The sequence below is a fragment of the Triticum aestivum genome, chromosome 7D (genome assembly GCF_018294505.1).
Source record: "Triticum aestivum cultivar Chinese Spring chromosome 7D, IWGSC CS RefSeq v2.1, whole genome shotgun sequence".
Lineage (NCBI taxonomy): Eukaryota > Viridiplantae > Streptophyta > Magnoliopsida > Poales > Poaceae > Triticum > Triticum aestivum.
Window position 1 is genome coordinate 175,040,062 of NC_057814.1, and position 24,741 is coordinate 175,064,802.

Genomic DNA, 24,741 nt, shown 5'->3' on the forward strand with positions numbered 1-24,741 from the left:
CAACTTACGATCTCGAGGTAGATCAAGCTTGTAATCGATACACAACCATCAATACAATCAAAGAAGGAAGTAGGGCATTTCCTCTTCGAGAGGGCCCAAACCTGGGTAAACATTGTGTCCCTTTTCTCTTGTTACCATTGACCCAAGATCCATAGCTCGGGACCCCATACCCCGAGGTCTGCTGGTTTTACCACTGACATTGGTGCTTTCATCACTGGTGCGTGTCGGTGCTATACAAACGGTTTTTAACCCCTTTCCACGACGACATTTGGAACCCTCGCCAAGTGAGTGTGGGCGATAGGGGGGGTCCTTCTCACACGACCCAGAAACCGTCGGGGATAGGGAGCCTTGATGCATACAGTTGTCCCTATCTAACTGTTTCCGATATCTCGAATATCCCAAACGCTTCATCCTTGCTACTCGTTTGTGCTCGCATTGCCATCGCAGTCGGAGTTTTCTGGTTTTACCTAAAACCAGGTAGATTCCAGGCACAAGAGCTTTCCAGGTAGATTCCAGGCACGTGAGTTTTACGATGCCTGGCACATCACAAACAGTTCACGATTACAAACCGTGTACGATAGGTAGACAATCACACACATTTAGTTTTCCTGCATCGTATGTGATAGTGTCTGACATCACACACGCTTTGCAAACGGCAACTGTGTGTGTGCTTGCACACGTTTCCTCTCTGTGAACCGTCTCGGATTATGGTGTATATCGCAAACATTTCTGCTTTACCAACCGTGTGTGCCGTAATGACCTGCACAACGTAATTTCGCCCTAATTTAATTGCTGCTATTTAAAATTGTACCTAATTTAAACTTGAAAGTAGGCTTAGCTTTATTCATATCCATCAGGTTCAAACAACCAATGCATTATTCGATTCACAGGTACATATGTTTAAGAATAACATAAGCACCAAATAAAGAATGATGAACCAGAGTTCTATACTTGTACTATTACAGATGGTAAAGAAAGAGGCGACAAACATTCCGGTTGTTGAACAAGGTGAAGCGCATGGCCCTATTGTGCTCTCCTGGATGCACAAGGCATGTAGGACTCTAGTCCAACCCCTAGTGATGGCCAGCCGCCAATCATGTAGTTTGAGAGGTAATCTTGAGTAAACTGCTTCAGGATCCACTGCAAAAGAAAAAATATTCAGATATTGTCATCTAACACAACTCATTACGGGCAGTAAAAAGAAGGCTACAGGGTTCTTAATTACCATCCTGCAGTTCACTGTTGTCTTGCATAAAGTGTAAACAAATAGTTCGATTGACATCTTTTGACCCATTTTAATAGCAATCTTTATTAGTTTCCTCACTTGATGCTGGTTCATGAATATCTCATTGCCCCATACGCAGAAAGGGTCGAAGTGTGGATCTTTGGCAATGATATATGTACCTAAAAGCACCAAGTTAATATTAGAAGCTAAACAATAATTGAAAAATGATGTAGTACAACACTCCCTCCATCCCATTATATAAGATTTTATTACATGTATATCTAGACATCATCAGAACATTAAGGTAACACTCTTCGTTGTTGCTATGTAGCCTGGGATTGCATATTTAGTCATTCAGTACACTGCATGTTGCTATGTAGCCTCAGATATATTAAATATGGCCCTAGTTAACCTACTGATGAATGGCTTACAGATATATTCAGTGAAATGTCCGATTCGACGATTAATCCCTTATCAGCCCCAGGCTATATGGTACCAGCTACCAATATCCTGAACAATGAGTATATATAAGCAATGCGATGAAACTAACCTCGATGGAAAACAACACTATTCTCAATATTGTCCTGCATGAGTACATATAAAGGCATGTTAAGCACAACAGGCTAAACATCAACCAAATATATCCATGGTAGACAACATAATCTACAAATGATAGCTTCAGTGTGCAGGCTTAAGCACACTAGTTAAGCAAAACAAGAAGTGGAAATGCGTGTTAACTGCATCATGCATAACCGAACATAAAACATAAACATAGATAGTTTTGCATAACTGAACATAAAACATAAATTAAAACCAAGCTAAACTACTTTCAGTCGAAGTAGAGGTCGAGCCAATCCTTCCTCGTCATGTATGGTGTGCCTCGAGCCGGGTCCGGGCTGGTACCGTCCTAGGGGTCGTTGGGGAAGGCACTCCTCCACTCATCGACGTCGATCTCCTCGTCCTCGAGGCCCACCTCGACGCCCTCCGTGCCGCCGTCGTTGCCGCCTTCGACCTCGTCATCGGAGGAGAGTGCGATAACCTCGCCGCCCTCCGCGGCGCCGTCCTCGCCGCCTTCGAGCTCGTCATCAGAGGAGAGCGCGATAACCTCGCTGCCCTCCGCACCGGCAAAGATCGCCCGCTCTGCCTCCACGAGCTCCGGGTGCTGCCGGCGGATCTCTTGCATGTAGGCCTCGTCGGCAGCCTCGGCCTCGAGGCGCTCCCATGCCTCGCGGTCCTTCCGTGCCATAGCCGAGCTCACCACCCTGGCTCCGGCGGAACTAGGTCGACTGGACGTGTGCCGAAGGGGAAATTGAGCCTAGCCGCAGCGCCGTGGTAGCGGACCTGCCAGCGGTCGTACTGAAGGAAATATGCCCTAGAGGCAATAATAAAGTTATTATTTATTTCCTTATTTCATGATAAATGTTTATTATTCATGCTAGAATTGTATTAACCGGAAACTTAGTACATGTGTGAATACATAGACAAAACAAAGTGTCCCTAGTATGCCTCTGCTTGACTAGCCCATTTATCAAAGATGGTTATGATTCCTAACCATAAACATGTGTTGTAATTTGATGAAGGGGATCACATCATTAGGAGAATGATGTGATGGACAAGACCCATTCGTTAGCTTAACATTATGATCGTTACAGTTTCATTGCTACTGCTTTCTTCATGACTTATACATGTTCCTCAGACTATGAGATTATGCAACTCCCGAATACCGGAGGAACACCTTGTGTGCTATCAAACATCACAATGTAACTGGGTGATTATAAATATGCTCTACAGGTGTCTCCGATGGCGTTTGTTGAGTTGGCATAGATCGAGATTAGGATTTGTCACTCCGTGTATCGGAGAGGTATCTCTGGGCCCTCTCGGTAATGCACATCACTATAAGCCTTGCAAGCATTGTGACTAATGAGTTAGTTGCGGGATGATGCATTACGGAACGAGTAAAGAGACTTACCGGTAACGAGATTGAACTAGGTATGAGGATACCGACGATCGAATCTCGGGCAAGTAACATACCGATGACAAAGGGAACACCGTATGTTGTTATGCGGTTTGACCGATACAGATCTTCGTAGAATATGTAGGAGCCAATATGAGCATCCAGGTTCGCTATTGGTTATTGACCGGAGATGTGTCTCGGTCATGTATACATAGTTCTCGAACCCGTAGGGTCCGCATGCTTAACGTTCGATGACGATTTGTATTATGAGTTATGTGATTTGATGACCGAAGTTTGTTCGGAGTCCCGGATGAGATCGGGGACATGACGAGGAGTCTCGAAATGGTCGAGAGGTAAAGATCGATATATTAGAAGGCTATATTCGGACATCGGAAAGGTTCCGAGTGATTCGGGTATTTTTCAGAGTACCGGAGAGTTACTGGAATTCGCTGAGAGAAGTATTGGGCCTTATTGGGCCATACGGGAATAGAGGAGGCTTGCCAAAGAGAAGGAGGCGCCCCCCATGGGTCCGAATTGGACTAGGGGAAAGGGGGCGCCCCCTTGCCCTTTCCTACTCCCTCTCTCTTGCCCTCTTTCTTCTCTCCTACTCCGGAAAGGAAAAGGGGAATCCTACTAGGACTTGGGAGTCCTAGTAGGACTCCCCACACTTGGCGCGCCCCCTCTAGGGCCGGCCTCCTCCTCCTCCCTCCTTTATATATGTGGGCAGGGGACACCCCAAAGGGACAACAGACAATCTCTTAGCCGTGTGCGGTGCCCCCCTCCACAGTTACACACCTCGGTCATATCGTCGTAGTGCTTTGGCGAAGCCCTGCGCCGGTAACCTCATCATCACCGTCGCCACGCCGTCGTGCTGACGCAACTCTCCCTCGGCCTCAACTGGATCAAGAGTACGAGGGACGTCACTGAGCTGAACGTGTGCTGAACATGGAGGTGCCGTACGTTCGGTGCTAGGATCGGTCTGATCGTGAAGACATACGACTACATCAACTGCGTTGATAAAACGCTTCCGCTTTCGGTCTATGAGGGTACGTGGGCACACTCTCCCGCTCGTTGCTATGCATCACCTAGATGGATCTTCCGTGTGCGTAGGATTTTTTTTGAAATTACTGTGTTCCCCAACAGTGGCATCCGAGCCAGGTCTATGCGTAGATGTTATATGCACGAGTAGAACACAAAGAGTTGTGGGCGATAATAGTCATACTGCTTACCAGCATGTCATACTTTGATTCGGCGGTATTGTTGAATGAAGCGGCTCAGACCGACATTACATGACCGCGTTCATGAGACTGGTTCTACCGCCGTGCTTCGCACACAGGTGGCTAGTGGGTGTCTTTTTCTCCAACTTTAGTCGAATCGAGTGTGACTAAATCCGGTCCTTGTTGAAGGTTAAAACAGCACACTTGACGAAAAATCGTTGTGGTTTTGATGCATAGGTAAGGACGGTTCTTGCTAAGCCTGTAGCAGCCACGTAAAACTTGCAACAACAAAGTAGAGGACGTCTAACTTGTTTTTGCAGGGCATGTTGTGATATGATATGGTCAAGACATGATGAGATATAAATTGTTGTATGAGATGATCATGTTTTTGAAATTATCGGCAACTGGCAGGAGCCTTATGGTTGTCTCTTTATTACATAAGATGCAAGTTCCATGTAATTGCTTTACTTTATCGCTATGCAATAGCAATAGTTGCAAAAGCAATAGTTGGCTAGACGACCATATGACGACACGTTGATAGAGATCATGGTGTCATGCCGGTGACGATAGAAATCATGACGGTACTTTGGAGATGGAGATCAAAGGCACAGGATGATGATGGCCATATCATGTCACATATTTTGATTGCATGTGATGTTTATCTTTTATACATCTTATTTTGCTTGGTTCGGCGGTAGCTTTATAAGATGATCCCTTACTAAAATTTCAAGGTATAAGTGTTCTCCCTGAGTATGCACCGTTGCGACAGTTCTTCGTGCTGAGACACCACGTGATGATCGGGTGTTATAAACTCTACGTTCACATACAACGGGTTCAAGCCAGTTTTGCACATGCAGAATACTCGGGTTAAACTTGACGAGCCTAGCATATGCAGATATGGCCTCGGAACACTGGAGACCGAAAGGTCGAACGTGAATCATATAGTAGATATGATCAACATAGTGATGTTCACCATTGAAAACTACTCCATCTCACGTGATGATCAGACATGGTTCAGTTGATATGGATCACGTGATCATTTAGATGACTCGAGGGATGTCTATCTAAGTGTGAGTTCTTAAGTAATATGATTAATTGAACTTAAATTTATCATGAACTTAGTCCTGATAGTATTTTCATATCTATGTTGTAGATCAATAGCTCGCAAATATCTTCCCCGTTTTTTATTTATGATATGTTCCTAGAGAAAACTAAGTTGAAAGATGATAGTAGCAATGATGCGGACTTGGTCCGTGATCTGAGGATTATCCTCATTGCTGCACAGAAGAATTATGTCCTTGATGCACCGCTAGATGGCAGACCTATTGCAGGAGCAGATACGGACGTTATGAACGTTTGACAAAGATCGATATGATGACTACTTGATAGTTTAGTGCACCATGCTTTACGGCTTAGAAGCGGGACTTCAAAAATGTTTTGAACACCATGGAGCATATATGATGTTCCAAGAGTTGAAATTGGTATTTCATACTCATGCCTGTGTCGAGAGGTACGAGACCTCTGACAGTACTTTGCCTACAAAATGGAGGAGAATGGCTCAACCAGTGAGCATGTGCTCAGATTGTCTGGGTACTACAATTGCTTGAATCAAGTGGGAGTTAATCTTCCAGATAAGATAGTAATTGACAAAGTTCTCTAGTCACTATCACCAAGTTACTAGAACTTCGTGATGAACTATAATATGCAAGGGATGACGAAAGTAATTCCCGAGCTCTTCGCGATGTTGAAATTGGCGAAGGTAGAAATCAAGAAAGAGCATCAAGTGTTGATGGTTTACAAGACCACTAGTTTCAAGAAAAAGGGCAAAAGAATAGAAAGGGAACTTCAAGAAGAATGACAAACAAGTTGTCACTCCCGTGAAGAAACCCAAAGCTAGACTAAAGCCTGAAACTGAGTGCTTCTACTGCAAAGGAAATGGTCACTGGAAGTGGAACTGCCCCTACATACTTGGCGGATAAGAAGGATGGCAAAATGAACAAAGGTATATTTGATATACATGTTATTGATGTGTACTTTACTAGTGTTTATAGCAACCCCTCGGTATTTGATACTAGTTCAGTTGCGAAGAGTAGTAACTCAAAACGGGAGTTGCAAAATAAATAGAGACTAGTTAAGGGCGAGGTGACGATGTGTGTTGGAAATGATTCCCAGGTTTATAAGATCACCATCGCACACTCCTTTTACCTTCGGGATTAGATGATTAGTGATGAACCTAAAATAAATGTTATTTCGTGTTTGCGTTAAGCATGAATATGATTGGATCATGTTTATTGCAATACTGTTATTCATTTAAGTCAAAGAATAATTGTTGTTCTATTTACATGAATAAAAACCTTTTATGGTCATACACCCAATGTAAATGGTTTATTGAATATCGATCGTAGTGATACACATATTAATAATATTGAAGCCAAAAGATGCAAAGTTAATAATGATAGTGCAACTTATTTGTGGCACTGCCGTTTAGGTCATATTGGTGTAAAGCGCATGAAGAAACTCCATGCCGATGGACTTTTGGAATCACTTGATTATGAATCATTTGATGCTTGCGAACCATGCCTCATGGGCAAGATGACTAAGACTCCATTCTACGAAACAATGGAGTGAGCCATTGACTTATTGGAAATAATACATACTGATGTATGCGGTCCAATGAGTGTGGAGGCTCACCGTGGGTATCATTGTTTTCTGACCTTCACAGATGATTTGAGCAGATATGTGTATATCTACTTGATGAAACACAAGTCTAAAACACTTGAAAAGTTCAAATATTTTCAGAGTGAAGTAGAGAATCATCGTAACAAAAAATAAAGTTTCTACGATCTGATCATAGAGGCAAATATTTGAGTTACGAGTTTGGCCTTCAATTAAAACAATGTGGAATAGTTTCACAAACTCATGCCACCTGGAACACCACAGCATAATGATGTGTCCGAATGTCATAATCGTACTTTATTGGATATAGTGCAATCTATGATGTCTCTTACCGATTTACCACTATCGTTTTGGGGTTATGCATTAGAGACAGCTGCATTCACGTTAAATAGGGCACCATCTAAATCCGTTGAGACGACACCTTATGAACTGTGGTTTGGCAAGAAACCCAAGTTGTCGTTTCTTAAAGTTTGAGGCTGCGATGCTTATGTGAAAAAGCTTCAACCTGATAAGCTCGAACCCAAATCGGAGAAATGTGTCTTCATAGGATACCCAAAAGAGACTGTTGGGTACACCTTCTATCACAGATCCGAAGGCAAGATCTTTGTTGCTAAGAATGGATCCTTTCTGGAGAAGGAGTTTCTCTCGAAAGAAGTGAGTGGGAGGAAGGTAGAACTTGATGAGGTAATTGTACCTTCTCCCGAATTGGAAAGTATTTCTTCACTGAAATCAGTTCAAGTGATGCTTACACCAATTAGTGAGGAAGTTAATGATGATGATCATGAAGCTTCGGATCAAGTTACTACCGAACCTCGTAGGTCAACCAGAGTACGTTCCGCACCAGAGTGGTACGGTAATCCTATTCTGGAGTTCATGTTACTTGACCATGACGAACCTACGAACTATGAGGAAGCGATGATGAGCCCAGATTCCGCGAAATGGCTTGAGGCCATGAAATCTGAGATGGGATCCATGTATGAGAACAAAGTGTGGACTTTGGTTGACTTGCCCGATGATCGGCAAGCCATAGAAAATAAATGGATCTTCAAGAGGAAGACGGACGCTGATAGTAGTGTTACTATCTACAAAGCTAGACTTGTCGAAAAAGGTTTTTGACAAAGTTCAAGGTGTTGACTACGATGAGATTTTCTCACTCGTAGCGATGCTTAAGTCTGTCCGAATCATGTTAGCAAATTGCCACATTTTATGAAATCTGGCAAATGGATGTCAAAACTACATTCCTTAATGGATTTCTTAAAGAAGAGTTGTATATGATGCAACCAGAAGGTTTTGTCGATCCTAAAGGTGCTAACAAAATGTGCAAGCTCCAGCGATCCATCCATGGACTGGTGCAAAGCATCTCAGAGTTGGAATATACGCTTTGATGAGTTGATCAAAGCATATAGTTTTATACAGACTTGCGATGAAGCCTGTATTTACAAGAAAGTGAGTGGGAGCACTACAACCTTTCTGATAAGTATATGTGAATGACATATTGTTGATCGGAAATGATGTAGAATTTTCTGGAAAGCATAAAAGGAGTGTTTGAAAGGAGTTTTTCAAAGAAAGACCTCGATGAAGCTGCTTACATATTGAGCATCAAGATCTATAGAGATAGATCAAGACGCTTGATAAGTTTTTTCAATGAGTACATACCTTGACAAATTTTTGAAGTAGTTCAAAATGGAACAGTCAAAGAAGGAGTTCTTGCCTGTATTGCAAGGTGTGAAATTGAGTAAGACTCAAAGCCCGACCACGGCAGAAGATAGAAAGAGAATGAAAGTCATTCCCTATGCCTCAGCCATAGGTTCTATAAAGTATGCCATGCTGTGTACCAGATCTATTGTATACCCTACACTGAGTTTGGCAAGGGAGTACAATAGTGATCTAGGAGTAGATCACTGGACAACGGTCAAAATTATCCTTAGTGGAATAAGGATATGTTTCTCGATTATGGAGGTGACAAAAGGTTCGTCGTAAAGGGTTACGTCGATGCAAGTTTTGACACTGATCCAGATGACTCTAAGTCTCAATCTGGATACATATTGAAAGTGGGAGCAATTAGCTAGAGTAGCTCCGTGCAGAGCATTGTTGACATAGAAATTTGCAAAATACATACGGATCTGAATATGGCAGACCCGTTGACTAAACTTCTCTCACAAGCAAAACATGATCACACCTTAGTACTCTTTGGGTGTTAATCACATGGCGATGTGAACTAAGATTACTGACTCTAGTAAACCCTTTGAGTGTTGGTCACATGGCGATGTGAACTATGGGTGTTAATCACATGGTGATGTGAACTATTGGTGTTAAATCACATGGCGATGTGAACTAGATTATTGACTCTAGTGCAAGTGGGAGACTGAAGGAAATATGCCCTAGAGGCAATAATAAAGTTATTATTTATTTCCTTATTTCATGATAAATGTTTATTATTCATGCTAGAATTGTATTAACCGGAAACTTAGTACATGTGTGAATACATAGACAAAACAAAGTGTCCCTAGTATGCCTCTACTTGACTAGCTCGTTTATCAAAGATGGTTATGTTTCCTAACCATAGACATGTGTTGTCATTTGATGAACGGGATCACATCATTAGGAGAATGATGTGATGGACAAGACCCATTCGTTAGCTTAGCATTATGATCGTTACAGTTTCATTGCTACTGCTTTCTTCATGACTTATACATGTTCCTCAGACTATGAGATTATGCAACTCCCGAATACCGGAGGAACACCTTGTGTGCTATCAAACGTCACAACGTAACTGGGTGATTATAAAGATGCTCTACAGGTGTCTCCGATGGTGTTTGTTGAGTTGGCATAGATCGAGATTAGGATTTGTCACTCCGTGTATCGGAGAGGTATCTCTGGGCCCTCTCGGTAATGCACATCACTATAAGCCTTGCAAGCATTGTGACTAATGAGTTAGTTGCGGGATGATGCATTACGGAACGAGTAAAGAGACTTGCCGCGGTAACGAGATTGAACTAGGTATGAGGATACCGACGATCGAATCTCGGGCAAGTAACATACCGATGACAAAGGGAACAACGTATGTTGTTATGCGGTTTGACCGATAAAGATCTTCATAGAATATGTAGGAGCCAATATGAGCATCCAGGTTCCGCTATTGGTTATTGACCGGAGATGTGTCTCGGTCATGTCTACATAGTTCTCGAACCCGTAGGGTCCGCACGCTTAACGTTCGATGACGATTTGTATTATGAGTTATGTGATTTGATGACCGAAGTTTGTTCGGAGTCCCGGATGAGATTGGGGACATGACGAGGAGTCTCGAAATGGTCGAGAGGTAAAGATCAATATACTGGAAGGCTATATTCGGACATCGGAAAGGTTCCGAGTGATTCTGGTATTTTTTGGAGTACCGGAGAGTTACGGGAATTTGCCAAGAGAAGTGTTGGGCCTTATTGGGCCATACAGGAATAGAGGAGGCAGGCCAAAGGGAAGGAGGCGCGCCCCCCCATGGGTCTGAATTGGACTAGGGGAAAGGGGGCGGCGCCCCCCTTTTGCCCTTTCGTACTCCCTCTCTCTTTCCCTCTTTCTTCTCTCCTACTCCGGAAAGGAAAAGGGGAATCCTACTAGGACTTGGGAGTCCTAGTAGGACTCCCCACACTTGGTGCGCCCCCTCTAGGGCCGGCCTCCTCTTCCTCCCTCCTTTATATACATGGGCAGGGGACACCCCAAAAGGACAACAGACAATCTATTAGCCATGTGCGGTGCCCCCCTCCACAGTTACACACCTCAGTCATATCGTCGTAGTACTTAGGTGAAACCCTACGCCTGTAACTTCATCATCACCGTCGCCACACCGTCGTGCTGACGCAAGTCTCCCTCGGCCTCAACTGGATCAAGAGTACGAGGGACGTCATCGAGCTGAACGTGTGCTGAACACGGAGTTGCCGTACGTTCGGTGCTAGGATCGGTCGGATCGTGAAGACGTACGACTACATCAACTGCATTGATAAAACGCTTCCACTTTCGGTCTATGAGGGTACGTGGACACACTCTCCCACTCATTGCTATGCATTACCTAGATGGATCTTGCGTGTGCGTAGGAATGTTTTTGAAATTACTACATCCCCCAACACGTACTCCATGGTCGCGAGCTCGGCCGTGTGGAATCTACCGAGCCACCGGCGGGTGTGGGTCTCCCGATCTGTAATCTCGGTGACCCACATCCCCCACCGCCGCTGCCGAACCCCGAGGCAGGACCTCGTCGGCTGCCGGGTCCGAGGGAGGACGGGGAAGTCCTCGAACCGGCGTAGGGGCGCGGTGGCGGGCGGATCGGGGGACCGGCGACGACGGATCGGGCCCGTGGAGGATGACGGGGACACCTCGGTGGCCCCCTCGCCAGCATCGGGTGAAAGGCCGCGATAAACCTCTTTTCGGCCATTGGCTCCTCGAGCTCCCCGGCACACAGGTAGATGTTGAGGATGGAGGCGCCGGCGATTGCGGCGACCTACCAATGGTTTCGAGGATTGTGTGTGTTTGTGTGAGCAGAGGTTTTGGGGTGTGTGTGGAGGGGGGCGGGGGGTGGGGGCAAGGTTGTGTTTGAGGAAATACTGCGACAACTGAAATTTTTTCTAGGTGGGAGTAACAAGGCAGGGCTACTAAAAATTTGGATTAAGGGCGAGCAGATATTTTTGAGATTGCGAGGGATGCAGAGGCGGGAGTAAAATGCCGGGCTACTAAAAATTTGAATCAAGGGACTGAAGCAGAGCGGGAGTAACATACATCGCACACGGTATGCACATACTAATCGTGTGCTATCAAACATTAAAACCTTCCAGGCGGTAGATATTTTCGAGATTACGAGGCAGTAATATTTTCAAGATTGCGAGGGATGCAGAGATGGGTGTATCTGGGAAGCGAGCTAGTGTGCTTGACATGCCGGCTGTGGACTGTAGCCGACGCACCTTCTCGTGTAAGCCATAGGCGTACTATACACCGACGGTGCTCCAAGATATTTTGTACTACATCTCACACGGTTGGTGATAATAAACTATGTGGGTCCACTTGATTTGAATTACGTAATGGGGTCACAGCGGCAATGGACGCTATTTGAATTGCTAGACCTTTGATCTGCAGTGAACATGCAACTATATGTGTGTCGTAAAAGATTTGGAATTATTCAGGGTTTGTTTGGACATTTTATACATTAAACTGGTTTTCTAGCCATTTCAGGTGCACAATTCAAAATTAAACTACATGCACATGCTCCGGTGCACATAAATTGGTTGAAAAATCAAATATGTGTCCTTGGGTGCATGCTTAGGTCCCATGCAAGAAATGGGAATGAATTTCAAACACCAGGGCACTGTTGATTGCCGGCAAAACGTTGAGATACCTGGTTTTTAAATTCTAGTAAATCCAAAACCCGTCTGAAATTAATGAAACTTGGCATGGAATCATGGAGCGGCATCAACATGCCGTGGTAAAAAATTTGTCCCATTTGGGGACAGGTTTGGGTATAAGCTTCTCACAAACCAGAGCTTCTCACAACAAGCGTGATGGTTTTGGTAGGGAATGTGCCACCTTTGGGGACGGAACGATATCCGTTTCCTCTTATTGCTTTCAAAATTTTTCTTGTGTCAACATAGAACAACAGGAGTGTTGTGTTTAATCTTGGAATTTTTCGGGGTTCGTTTGGCCTTTTTTATACATTAACTGGGTTTTCTAGGCATTTTACACTACTAGGAAAAGGCCTACTAGTGGCGCACCAGTTTTGCCTACTAATGGCGCACTACTGGTGCGCCACTAGTACCACGCCACTAGTATTAAATACTAATGGCGCACCACTGGTGCGCCATTAGTATCTGGTATACTAATGGCGCATCACACCGTGCGCCATTACTATCTGACTTAGTAATGGCGCACCACATAGAAGTGCGCCATTAGTAACAAATTTTTTTCAAAAAAATTTTCAGAAATTTTTTTTTAAATTTTTTTTTCGTTTTTTTCTTAATCTCGGGTCACTATGGCTTAATCTCGGGTCAATATGCTTAATCTCAAGTCAAATCGCACTAAGTGGTCAAACTTCCCGGAAGGTCACCTATCCTCACACTACTCCAGCCCGAGCACGCTTAACTTCATAGTTCTATCCAACCCCAGCACCACCTCACTTAACAGGCACTTGTTGATATATGTACCATATCAATCCTATTAAACCTTGTTGATGTCTAGGACTTTGTTCATGTTCATGAGTATGATGAAATTTTGAAAAATATTTCAAACTTCCCGGTCCATTTTTTGAAAAAAAATTCCAAAAAAAAATTCAACACCAATTTTTTTTCTGTTACTAGTGGCGCACCTGCGCCACTAGTAAGTTTGAATTTTTTTGAATTTTTTTGCCTCTAGATCTTGAAAGCCCCATAACTTTTTTCTGTTAGGTTTTTGAGGATTTTGAAAATGTTTAACGGGGTTCCCCCGGTTAAACTTTTCGAGTAGATGATTTTTCATATAAAAAACTTTTTAATCCGAGTTCGTATGCAAAAGTTATGCCCATTTTACAAATTCCAGAGAGATTTTGCAAATAAAGTCGAAATTCATATTTGTAAATTTTCCCAACAACTAGACCACATATCACATGGGAAACTTATTTTCTTTTATTTTTTTGACATTTCCATCATTTTATTTTATTTTTTTTAAACTGAAAAGGCGGTCCAGGGAGGGGGGTGCATTCGGTGAAATTTTTGGGTCAAGTTAGTAATGGCGCACCGTGGGAGTGGTGCGCCATTACTAGTTCAACTAGTAATGTCGCACCACTCCCACGGTGCGCCATTACTAGTTTTAAAAAAAATTGAAAAAAAAATTGAAAAAAATTTACTAGTGGCGCACCGTGGATGTGGTGCGCCATTACTAGTTTAACTAGTAATGGCGCACTATCCCCTGGTGCGCCATTACTAGTTTTGGAAAAAAATAAAAAAATTGAAAAAAAAATTGAATTTTTTACTAGTGGCGCACCGTGGATGTGGTGCGCCATTACTAGTTTAACTAGTAATGGCGCACTATCCCCTGGTGCGCCATTACTAGTTTTGAAAAAAAATTGTTACTAGTGGCGCACCGTGGATGTGGTGCGCCATTAGTATTCGGACACTAATGGCGCACCAACACATGGTGCGCCATTAGTATATAGTAGTGGCGCACCACATGTCTGGTGCGCCATTAGTGTCCATATCATGTATAGCCCTTTTCCTAGTAGTGTTAAGTGCATAATTCAAATTTGAACTACAAGCACATGCTGCAGTGCACCAAAGTTGGTTGAAAAATCACAAGTGTCTCCTTGGGTGAATTTCTAGGTCCCATGCAAGAGATGGGAATGAAATTCAAGCACCAGGGCACCATTGATTGCCGGCAAAACGTTGAGATGCCTGGTTTTCAAATTCTAATAAATCCAAAACTCGCCTGAAATTCATGAAACTTGGCATGCTATCATGGAACGGCATCAACATGCCATGGTAAAAAAATTGTCCAATTTGGGGTAGGTTTGGGTGTAAGCTTCTCACAAACCAGAGCTTCTCACAACAAGCATGATGGTTTCGATAGGGAACGTCCCACCATTGGGGACGAAACGATATCCATTGCCTCTTATTGCTTTCAAATTTTTTCTCGTGTCAACATAGAACAACAGGAGTGTTGTGTCAATTTTTGTGATGTTTCGGGGTTCGTTTGGACATTTTTATGCATTAACTTTGTTTTCAATGCATTTATGTGCATAATTCAAATTTGAACTACATGCACATGCTCCAGTGCATATAGATTGGTTGAAAAATCAAATATGTGTCCTTGGGTGCATGCTTAGGTCCCATGCAAGAAATGGGAATGAATTTCAAACACTAGGGCACCGTTGATTGCTCGCAAAACGTTGAGATACCTGGTATTTAAATTCTAGTAAATCCAAAACTCGTATGAAATTCAATGAAACTTGGCATGCTATCATGGAGCGGGATCAACATGCCGTGGTAAATTTTTTATCCCATTTGGGGCAGGTTTGGGTATAAGCTTCTCACAAACCAGAGCTTCTCACAACAAGCATGATGGTTTCGATAGGGAACGTCCCACCTTTGGGGACGAAACGATATCCATTGCCTCTTATTGCTTTCAAATTTTTTCTCGTGTCAACATAAAACAACAGGAGTGTTGTGTGATACGTCTCCAACGTATCTATAATTTTTGATTGCTCCATGCTATATTATCTTCTGTTTTGGACATTATTGGGCTTTATTATTCACTTTTATATTATTTTTGGGACTAACCTATTAACCGGAGGCCCAGCCCAGAATTGCTGTTTTTTGCCTATTTCAGAGTTTCGCAGAAAAAGAATATCAAACGGAGTCCAAACGGAATGAAACCTTCGGGAATGTGATTTTTGGAACGAACATGATCCAGAGGACTTGGACCCTATGTAAAGAAATCAAACAGGAAGCCACGAGCTAGAGGGGCGCGCCTACCCCCCAGGCGCGCCCTCCACCCTCATGGGTCCCACGTTGCTCCACCGACATACTCCTTCCTCCTATATATACCTACGTACCCCCAAACGATCAGATACGGAGCCAAAAACCTAATTCCACCGCCGCAACCTTCTGTACCCATGAGATCCCATCTTGGGGCCTGTTCCGGAGCTCCGCCGGAAGGGGCATCAATCACGGAGGGCTTCTACATCAACACCATAGCCTCTCCGATGAAGTGTGAGTAGTTTACTTCAGACCTTCGGGTCCATAGTTATTAGCTAGATGGATTCCTCTCTCTTTTTGGATCTCAATACAATGTTCTCCCCCTCTCTCGTGGAGATCTATTCGATGTAATCTTCTTTTGAGGTGTGTTTGTTGAGACCGATGAATTGTGGGTTTATGATCAAGTTTATCTATGAACAATATTTGAATCTTCTTTGAATTCTTTTATGTATGATTGGTTATCTTTGCAAGTCTCTTCGAATTATCAATTTGGTTTGGCCTACTAGATTGATCTTTCTTGCAATGGGAGAAGTGCTTAGCTTTGGGATCAATCTTGCGGTGTCCTTTCCCAGTGACAGTAGGGGCAGCAAGGCACGTATAGTATTGTTGCCATCGAGGATAACAAGATGTTTTTTTTATCATATTGCATGAATTTATCCCTCTACATCATGTCATCTTGCTTAAAGCGTTACTCTGTTCTTATGAACTTAATACTCTAGATGCATGCTGGATAGCGGTCGATGTGTGGAGTAATAGTAGTAGATGCAGGCAGGAGTCGGTCTACTTGTCTCGGACGTGATGCCTATATAAATGATCATACCTAGATATTCTCATAACTATGCTCAATTCTGTCAATTGCTCAACAGTAATTTATTCACCCACCGTAAAATACTTATGCTCTTGAGAGAAGCCACTAGTGGAACCTATGGCCCCCGGGTCTATCTTCCATCATATTAATCTTCCGACACTTAGCTATTTCTTTTGCCTTTTATTTTGCTTTTATTTTACTTTGCATCTCTATCACAAAAATACCAAAAATATTATCCTATCATATCTATCAGATCTCACTCTCGTAAGTGACCGTGTAGGGATTGACAACCCCTTATCGCGTTGGTTGCGAGGATTTATTTGTTTGTGTAGGTGCGAGGGACTTGCGTGTAGCCTCCTACTGGATTGATACCTTGGTTCTCAAAAACTGAGGGAAATACTTACGCTACTTTGCTGCATCACCCTTTCGTCTTCAAGGGAAAACCAACGCAGTGCTCAAGAGGTAGCAAGAAGGATTTCTGGCGCCGTTGCGAGGGAGGTCTATGCAAAAGTCAACATACCAAGTACCCATCACAAACCCTTATCTCCCGCATTACATTATTTGCCATTTGCCTCTCGTTTTCCTCTCCCCCACTTCACCCTTGCCATTTTATTCGCCCTCTCTTTTCCATTCCCCTCTTTTTCTTTTGCTTGCCTGGTCGTCATGGCTAGTCCTTTATCTTCTCCGTTGTCTCCCGAAAATGAAGTTCTCAATTTTAAACAAAGGGAGGGAGAAAATCTAAAAGACGCTTGGTATAGAATTTGCAATGCTCAAAATATATCTACCAGGAAGCAATCTACTTCCGTTCTTCTCTGCAATTTCTATGTAGGCGCTAATCCTTGGTATAGATATATTCCTGATACCATTACCGGAGGGAATTTCTTGGGTAGGCATACTTTTGACTCTTATAATGCTATGATACATTTATTTGGCTCACCACCTCTCTTGGTTAATGGAACTATGTTAACTTTGGAGCATGTAATGCAAAGACTTGAAATTTTTGAAAATAAAGTTGCTACCGTAGAGGTAATTGAAAATCTGGATAAAAAGATCCACAACCTAATTACCCAATATGGATCTAAGGTAGGAGTCACTTTGAAAAATATTAAGGAGAAGGAACCCATAGTTAACGAAAGAATAAATCAAGATTCCACTAGAATCGATAAACTTGAGGGTATCATTACCAACTTGCGAACCGCTTTTTCTTCCATAAAGAATACTCCAAGTCCTTCAACTAAAATTGCCAAGCTTATGTATGTTCCTAAAAATAAGGGTGAATCCTCTAGTAAAGAAACTGCGGATCTTAAATCTATAAGTATTCATCCCAATCTTTTTGCTATCATTAAGGAACCATTTGCTACAAATGAATTTTTCGATCTTGTTCCTAAAAGTTTGATAATTAATAAAAAGAAAGAACTCTAAAGGATGATAGATGTCTTATTGAAGAATTGCCTACCAAAGATGGCAATACCTAGATCTATCCTTGATTTTATGCCTAGCTAGGGGCGTTAAACGATAGCGCTTGTTGGGAGGCAACCCAATTTTATTTTTAGTTTTTTGCTTTTTGCTTCTGTTTAGGAATAAATATTTGTTCTAGCCTCTGGTTAGATGTGTTTTTATGTTTTAATTAGTGTTTGTGCCAAGTAAACCTATAGGATCTTCTTGGATGATAGTTATTTGATCTTGCAGAAAATTCCAGAAACTTTCTGTTCACGAAAATAATTGTTAAAAATCACCAGAACGTGATAAAATATTGATTCCAATTTCTTCTGATCAATAACAAATTTCTAGGTCTTCCTATTTTGGCTGATGTTTTGGAGTTCCAGAAGTTTGCGTTAGTTACAGATTACTACAGACTGTTCTGTTTTTGACAGATTCTGTTTTTCATGTGTTGTTTGCTTATTTTGATGAATCTATGGCTAGTAAAATAGTTTATAAACCATAGAGAAGTTGGAATACAGTAGGTTTAACACCAATATAAATAAAGAATGAGTTCATTACAGTACCTTGAAGTGGTCTTTTGTTTTCTTTCGCTAACGGAGCTCACGAGATTTTCTGCTGAGTTTTGTGTTGTGAAGTTTTCAAGTTTTGGGTGAAAGATTTGATGAATTATGGAACAAGGAGTGGCAAGAGCCTAAGCTTGGGGACGCCCATGGCACCCCCAAGATAATCTAAGGACACCAAAAAGCCAAATCTTGGGGATCCCCCGGAAGGCATCCCCTCTTTCGTCTACTTCCATCGGTAACTTTACTTGGAGCTATATTTTTATTCACCACATGATATGTGTTTTGCTTGGAGCGTCTTGTATGATTTGAGTCTTTGCTTTTTAGTTTACCACAATCATCCTTGCTGTACACACATTTTTGAGAGAGACACACATGATTTGGAAATTATTAGAATACTCTATGTGCTTCACTTATATCTTTTGAGTTATATAGTTTTTGCTATAGTACTTCACTTATATCTTTTAGAGCATGGTGGTGGATTTGTTTTATAGAAACTATTGATCTCTTATGCTTCACTTAGATTATTTTGAGAGTCTTAAATAGCATGGTAATTTTCTTAAATAATCCTAATATGCTAGGTATTCAAGAATAGTAAAAACTTTCTTATGAGTGTGTTGAATACTAAGAGAAGTTTGATGCTTGATGATTGTTTTGAGACATGGAGGTAGTGATATTAAAGTTGTGCTAGTTGAGTAGTTGTGAATTTGAGAAATACTTGTGTTGAAGTTTGCAAGTCCCGTAGCATGCACGTATGGTAAACATTATGTAACAAATTTGAAACATGAGGTGTTCTTTGATTGTCCTCCTTATGAGTGGCTGTCGGGGACGAGCGATGGTCTTTTCCTACCAAACTATCCCCCTAGGAGCATGTGCATAGTGCTTGGTTTTTGATGAATTCTAGATTTTTGCAATAAGTATATCAGTTCTTTATGACTAATGTTGAGTCCATGGATTATACGCACCCTCACCTTTCCATCATTGCTAGCCTCTTCGGTACCGTGCATTGCCCTTTCTCACATTGAGAGTTGGTGCAAATTTTGCCGGTGCATCCAAACCCCGTGATATGATACGCTCTTTCACACATAAACCTCCTTATATCTTCCTCAAAACAGCCACCATACCTACCTATTATGGCATTTCCATAGCCATTCCGAGATATATTGCCATGCAACTTTCCACCATTCCGTTTATCATGACACGTTCATCATTGTCATATTGCTTTGCATGATCATGTAGTTGACATAGTATTTGTGGCAAAGCCACCATTCATAATTCTTTCATACATGTCACTCTTGGTTCATTGCATATCCCGGTACACCGCCGGAGGCATTCATATAGAGTCATACTTTGTTCTAGTATCGAGTTGTAATCATTGAGTTGTAAATAAATAGAAGTGTGATGATCATCATTTTCTAGAGCATTGTCCCAAGTGAGGAATAAAAAAAAGAGAGAAAGGCCATAAAAAAAAGAGAAGGCCCAAACAAAAAAAATGAGAGAAAAAGAGAGAAGGGACAATGTTACTATCCTTTACCACACTTGTGCTTCAAAGTAGCACCATAATCTCCATGATAGAGAGTCTCTTGTTTTGTCACTTTCATATACTAGTGGGGATTTTTCATTATAGAACTTGGCTTGTATATTCCAACAATGGGCCTCCTCAAGTTCCCTAGGTCTTCGTGAGCAAGCACGTTGGATGCACACCCACTTAGTTTCTTTGGTTGAGCTTTCATATATTTATAGCTCTAGTGCATCCGTTGCATGGCAATCCCTACTCCTTGCATTAACATCAATCGATGGGCATCTCCATAGCTCATTGATTAGCCTCGTTGATGTGAGACTTTCTCCTTTTTTGTCTTCTCCACATAACCCCCATCATCATATTCTATTCTACCCATAGTGCTATGTCCATGGCTCACGCTCATGTATTGTGTGAAGGTTGAAAAAGTTTGAGATTACTAAAGTATGAAAAAATTGCTTGGCTTGTAATCGGGATTGTGCATGATGAGAGCATTCTTGTGTGACGAAAATGGAGCATGACTAAACTATATGATTTTTTTGGGATGAACTTTCTTTGGCCATGTTATTTTGAGAGGACATAATTGCTTAGTTAGTATGCTTGAAGTATTATTATTTTTATGTCAATATGAACTTTTATCTTGAATCTTTTGGATCTGAATATTCATACCACAATTAATAAGAATTACATTGAAATTATGCCAAGTAGCATTTCGCATCAAAAATTCTGTTTTTATCATTTACCTACTCGAGGACGAGCAGGAATTAAGCTTGGGGATGCTTGATACGTCTCCAACATATCTATAATTTTTTATTGCTCCATGCTATATTATCTTGTGTTTTGGACATTATTGGGCTTTATTATTCACTTTTATATTATTTTTGGGACTAACCTATTAACCGGAGGCCCAGCCTAGAATTGCTGTTTTTTTTGCCTATTTCAGAGTTTCGCAGAAAAAGAATATCAAACGGAGTCCAAACGGAATGAAACCTTCGGGAACGTGATTTTCGGAACGAACATGATCCAGAGGACTTGGACCCTACGTCAAGAAATCAAACAGGAAGCCACGAGGTAGGGGGGCGCGCCTACCCCCCCAGGCGCGCCCTCCACCCTCGTGGGCCCCATGTTGCTCCACCGACGTACTCCTTCCTCCTATATATACCTACGTACCCCCATCCGATCAGATACGGAGCCAAAAACCTAATTCCATCGCCGCAACCTTCTGTACCCACGAGATCCCATCTTGGGGCCTGTTCCGGAGCTCCGCCAGAAGGGGCATCGATCACAGAGGGCTTCTACATCAACACCATAGCCTCTCCGATGAAGTGTGAGTAGTTTACTTCAGACCTTCGGGTCCATAGTTATTAGCTAGATGGCTTCCTCTCTCTTTTTGGATCTCAATACAATGTTCTCCCCCTCTCTCGTGGAGATCTATTCGATGTAATCTTCTTTTGTGGTGTGTTTGTTGAGAGCGATGAATTGTGGGTTTATGATCAAGTTTATCCATGAACAATATTTGAATCTTCTTTGAATTCTTTTATGTATGATTGGTTATCTTTGCAAGTCTCTTCGAATTATCAGTTTGGTTTGGCCTACTAGATTGATCTTTCTTGCAATGGGAGAAGGCTTAGCTTTGGGTTCAATCTTGGGGTGTCCTTTCCCAGTGACAGTAGGGGCAGCAAGGCACGTATAGTATTGTTGCCATCGAGGATAACAAGATGGTTTTTTTAATCATATTGCATGAATTTATCCCTCTACATCATGTCATCTTACTTAAAGCGTTACTCTGTTCTTATGAACTTAATACTCTAGATGCATGCTGGATAGCGGTCGATGTGTGGAGTAATAGTAGTAGATGCAGGCAGGAGTCGGTCTACTTGTCTCGGACGTGATGCCTATATACATGATCATACCTAGATATTCTCATAACTATGCTCAATTCTGTCAATTGCTCAACAGTAATTTATTCACCCACCGTAAAATACTTATGCTCTTGAGAGAAGCCACTAGTGAAACCTATGGCCCCCGGGTCTATCTTCCATCATATTAATCTTCCGACACTTCGCTATTTCTTTTGCCTTTTATTTTGCTTTTATTTTACTTTGCATCTCTATCACAAAATACCAAAAATATTATCCTATCATATCTATCAGATCTCACTCTCGTAAGTGACCGTGTAGGGATTGACAACCCCTTATCGCGTTGGTTGCGAGGATTTATTTGTTTGTGTAGGTGCGAGGGACTTGCGTGTAGCCTCCTACTGGATTGATACCTTGATTCTCAAAAACTGAGGGTAATACTTACACTACTTTGCTGCATCACCCTTTCCTCTTCAAGGGAAAACCAACGCAGTGCTCAAAAGGTAGCATTGTGTCAATTTTTGTGACTTTTCGGGGTTCGTTTGCACATTTTTATGCATTAACTGAGTTTTCAATGCATTTATGTGCATAATTCAAATTTGAACTACATGCACATGCTCCAGTGCATATAAATTGGTTGAAAAATCAAATCTGTGTCCTTGGGTGCATGCTTAGGTCCCATGCAAGAAATGGGAATGAATTTCAAACACCAGGGCACCGTTGATTGCTCGCAAAACGTTGAGATACCTGGTATTTAAATTCTAGTAAATCCAAAACTCGTATGAAATTCAATGAAACTTGGCATGCTATCATGGAGCGGCATCAACATGCCGTGGTAAAAAATTTGTCCCATTTGGGGCAGGTTTGGGTATATGCTTCTCAATAACCAGAGCTTCTCACAACAAGCATGATGGTTTCGATAGGGAACGTCCCACCTTTGGGGACAAAACTATATCCATTGCCTCTTATTGCTTTCAAATTTTTTCTCGTGTCAACATAGAACAACAGGAGTGTTGTGTCAATTTTTGTGATTTTTTGGGGTTTGTTTGGACATTTTTATGCATTAACTTAGTTTTCAATGCATTTATGTGCATAATTAAAATTTGAACTACATGCACATGCTCCAGTGCATATAAATTGGTTGAAAAATCAAATATGTGTCCTTGGGTGCATGCTTAGTTCCCATGCCACAAATGGGAATGAATTTGAAACACCAAGGCACTGTTGATTGCCGGCAAAACATTGAGATACTTTGTTTTTAAATTCTAGTAAATCTAAAAATCGTCTGAAATTCATGAAACTTGGCATGCTATCATGGAATGGCACCCGACATGCCGTGGTAAATTTTTTGTCCCATTTGGGGCAAGTTTGGGTATAAGCTTCTCACAGACCAGAGCTTCTCACAACAAGCGTGATGGTTTCGATAGGGAACGTCCCACCTTTGGGGACGCAACGATATCCATCGCCTCTTATTTCTTTCAATTTTTTTCTCGTGTCAACATAGAACAACAGGAGTGTTGTGTCAATTTTTGTGATTTTTCGGGGTTCGTTTGGACATTTTTATGCATTAACTGAGCTTTCAATGCATTTATGTGCATAATTGAAATTTGAACTACATGCACATGCTCCAGTGCATATAAATTGGTTGAAAAATCAAGTATTTGTCGTTGGGTGCATGCTTAGGTCCCATGCAAGAAATGGGAATGAATTTCAAACACCAGGGCACCTGTGATTGCCGGCAAAACATTGAGATACCTGGTTTTTAAATTCTAGTAAATCCAAAACTCGTTTGAAATTCATGAAACTTGGCATGGTATCATGGAGCGGCATCAACATGCCGTGGTAAAAAAATTGTCCCATTTGGGGCAGGTTTGGGTATAGCCTTCTCACAAACCAGAGCTTCTCACAACAAGTATGATGGTTTTGATAGGGAACGTCCCACCTTTGGGGACGAAACGATATCCATTGCCTCTTATTGCTTTCAATTTTTTCTCATGTCAACATAGAACAACAGGAGTGTTGTGTCAATTTTTTGTGATTTCTCGGGGTTCGTTTGGACATTTTTATGCATTAACTGAGTTTTCAATGCATTTACGTGCATAATTCAAAATTTGAACTACATGCACATGCTCCAGTGCATATAAATTGGTTGAAAAATCAAATCTGTGTCCTTGGGTGCATGCTTAGGTCCCATGCAAGAAATGGGAATGAATTTCAAACACCAGGGCACCGTTGATTGCCGACAAAATGTTGAGATACTTTGTTTTTAAATTCTAGTAAATCTAAAACTCGTCTGAAATTCAAGAAACTTGGTATGCTATAATGGAATGGCACCCGACATCCTGTGGTATTTTTCGTGTCCATTTTGAGAGAAGGCGCACTCGAATAATGACAGCCAACAAAGGCATTTTGAAAAAATAGTTGCCACTTTAATATCTCAAACGTTTGTATAATTCAAATCGTGTGCGTTCTGTTAACCATTCATGTGATGCCACGTGTCTTGGTTTTAATGGCTATAGGAGGTGCCGTGTGGACGGCTGCTTGACTGAACGGGAGGCGTGCGAGCGCAGTCCGGTGCGCAGGCTCACCGGGAAGCGTACAAGCTGTTCAACGCAGGATCTCTGCATCTCTTCAACGCAAACGGTTTAGATTACAGTATGCAAATTAAAGCCAGACTTCGGTGCTGAGCCAAGAGACACTGCGATTTGTCAAAATATGCAGCTAAAAATTAATAGACTATCTATTTTTTACAACTAAAATTCAGTAATTAAGCATAGATTTCATTCATACTAGAGATTAAGCAGTCGTTCTCACCGGGAAGCGAGACAGCCTTGGACCGCCGCCCACCTCGCTCCCACTGGTCTATATTAATGGCGCCGCTGAGCGGTCGCACCCCATCCTTGCCACACACACAATCCTCTCTCTCCGTCCGCATCCTCAACGCCGCTCTGAGTCCTCAAAGCCTTCAGTGTACGAGGATGCCGCCGAAGCGCCCCA